Source organism: Alexandromys fortis, unplaced genomic scaffold (genome assembly GCF_014885135.2).
Source record: "Alexandromys fortis isolate MF-2015 unplaced genomic scaffold, M_Fortis_MF-2015_v1.1 scaffold_178, whole genome shotgun sequence".
In the NCBI taxonomy this organism is placed as follows: domain Eukaryota; kingdom Metazoa; phylum Chordata; class Mammalia; order Rodentia; family Cricetidae; genus Alexandromys; species Alexandromys fortis.
The window spans coordinates 241273-244371 of record NW_026068054.1 but is presented as its reverse complement, the minus strand read 5'-3'; positions in this window follow the sequence as shown (position 1 = coordinate 244371).

Genomic DNA, 3099 nt, shown 5'->3' with positions numbered 1-3099 from the left:
AACCAACTATACCACGACCTACCAATCAGCCCTTCTCTTCTCCCCAAGAGGCCCTCCACCTCTGGGGACAGTCCTCCATCCCAGGGTACTTCTCCACTTCCAAATCAGTCCTCCGCCCCCAAAGCAATCCTCCACAGCCCGCCAGGGTACTTTTCCCCCTGAAGCAGTCTTCCATCCCTCAGGTTGTCCTGTACTCCCAGTTCCTTTCCACTCAATCCTCAGGGCATTGATGAACGACTTCATTGGACTTATTACTACAGACTGTGGCTCTTTCCAGACCAAACTGCAGCTTGCGACCCCAAGCAGACAGCCTGCCTGCTGGGATGTTCTCACACGGTGAGTGTTGGTCCGATGGGTGGTCATTACCAGGCACCACAGATTTGTACAGCTCCCTCGCTGTTGGACATCCAGGGGTCACCCCAAGTCACCCTGTGAACATTAGCGGGTGACTGGAGGGAGTCTAATGGAGATCATGGGGTTTGCTATCAGACTCAAGTTCCACGAGGCCCACTTGACCCCCTCTAAGCTGCACAGCCTTGCTCATACAACCCTGCCCATCAAGGGGAACCCTCTCTCCTCAGAGGGGATTCTGGGAGGCAGCAGTATACAGCCATCAGCCCTTTGTGTCTGAAGAACCCCTAAGACATCTTTGAACCCTCATCATCATCCTATAGACAAGAATACTCAGGCTCACTGATGAACTTATTCCTCTAAACTTGAAGGGGCAAAGCCTTGACTCGAGGGCGCTCCTGACCAGTGTCTGCCCTCCTTTGGGCCCCCGCTGGCTGTTCTATGATACCTGACAGGGAAAAATGGTTCTTGCTTGAGGACAAGCCTGAGGTACTGTGAGACTGAGCTCTCAGCAGACCGAGTTAGAACATCCAAGGACAGCCTGCCTGGGAAGATGGAGGGGGGGGGGCTGAACATTGGCTCAATGTGGGCAGCAGATAGAGAGTTCCCTGACTGGTTTTCAGACCTCCTCAGCCTACCCACAGCCTCCCGTGCTGGAACTTTCCAGAGGGAAGCAGGTATGCCTTTTCCAGAAGCCATCCACTTGTCAGTCCTGCCGCTTTGACAAGTAAATCCAGCCTGTGGAGTGAGTCCCTCAGCCACATGAGGGTCGCCCAGTCAACCTGTTCTGCGCATGCCCACTTCCGCATCAGAGCTTCCTCGGGCTTTTGTAGAATCAAGTTGGAAAATTGAGATTTAATCCTTGGCACACCTAAATGAACCCCACAACCCACTCCCCTGCTCCTCCCTAGCCCATGCTAGCGCTGAGGGAAAGGAACATGGTACAACAGTATGGGGCGTGTAATGTAGGCGGCACCTACAGGGCTTGCTCATATTTAAAGCTTCCTTCCATATATTTTTAATAAAACAACTGATACAAATTCAAAACCAACTTCATAAATCAAACATTATTCCGTGTTGGCGGCTTCAAGGTTTCCCGGTGCTTGGCTGGGAGCACCAGTCTCCCAGACGGGCTCTGCACTCCAGCGCTCCAGGTTTTTTGAAAGGTTTATTGGATTTCATAGTCCCTTAAGGGGAAACCCTTTAAATGTCTTTGCAATTATAAGTCTAATAACACTTCCAGCCCTTGGACACAGCCTTGACTTGACAGAGATAAGGAACTCCAAGTTGCTCAGTCAATACCAGGCTATTAATCTCTGTCACCTCGCTGTCACCGTGGCTCAGGAAAACAATGTCGTTTCTTGACCTAGGTGAAGGCACGGAGTGATTTTATTCAGAATGTCGGCATTCATCAACCTGGGTTCTGTCAGCCCCTCAACTCCTAGAAGAGGAGTTCTTCATCCCTCTGGCGTCGACACCCTTCCAATCCAAGAGTTTCTCTCAGTCTTGGCCTATTATCATTAGTTAGCACTTATTCAAGTGTAAAAAGCCTTTAAGAATAAAGTTTTCCCTGCCACAAAGAGATCTGGCAGATGAATCACTTCCTGCCGCTCTAGAGCGGCCCAGGCCAAGGACAGCTGGAAATTACCAAAGGCCGTATTTGTTTACATATTCAAATGAAGGTTAATTTTTATCCTGTCTCCCCTCAAATTTGATTAGGGTGGGGCTCTCCCCCTCCCTCCCTGGTGTATTTATAGCAACAGCTTCCTACTTGCCCTTGAAAAAAACCTAAGAAATTGTTTCAAAGAAAAGCTGACAAAATTCCTAATGGGAAGCAAACAAGGAAAAGTGAATGTTTCCCAGCAGGACACACAGCCTCACTGCAGGCCGCAGCCAGGATGGCTTCATACCCTGGGCTGCCTTCTCAGAGATGGGTGGGCTAAGCCAGCTGTACCCCAGCATAGCCAGGGATAGCAGGGCAGCCTGGATGCCCTCCCAGGCCAGGCATCAGGTAGGGTAAAGCCAATGGGCACTGCTCTGGATTGCATATAAAGTACCTCCCCCTCCAGACACACTGTCCACAGTCCCATGCATTTGAACTCATGGCCAGGAGCTGGTGCCACTGGTTCAGAAGGTTGTGGAGCCTTCAGGAAGTAGGGCCTTGGTAGGGAAATTGGGCTGCTGACAGGCAGGCCTTTGAGTACTTGCTATAATCCCAGCTATGGATGTAATGTGGCCCAGGTGCCTTACACATCTGCAACCATGACTCCTTTGCCACAACAGACTTTATTCCTTCTCATACTACATGCCAAAACAAACCATTCCTTCTTCAAGCTCCTTTTGTCTGGCATTTTGTTACATAAAGGGCAAAGGTCACTAACATGGGTGTCGCCCCACAGCACATGGTGCCAGTGGTAAGGGAATGGCAATCAAGCAGCCTCTAGAGGCACGGAGCTGCCCCCGAACCCCCACATGTGGAACCCAGGCTTGGAAAATGGCCAGACCAGAGCTGCTGTGGGTCCATGGCAAGCCTGGGGTTTAGGCGCGAATGGAATAGGGTCAGACAGGACTCTGGTCCCCAGCACTCGAGATGCACCTGTTTCTTGGGGTTCATGTCTGGCGCACTCTCTTTGGACTATGTTGGAGCCCTCAGAAGTCTGAAGTTTGTTAAGGAACAGCAAGTGGGAGAGCCAAAGTTACACTTTAAGTTTTGATTACACTGCCTGGGAGATCCATGAAGCAAAAATG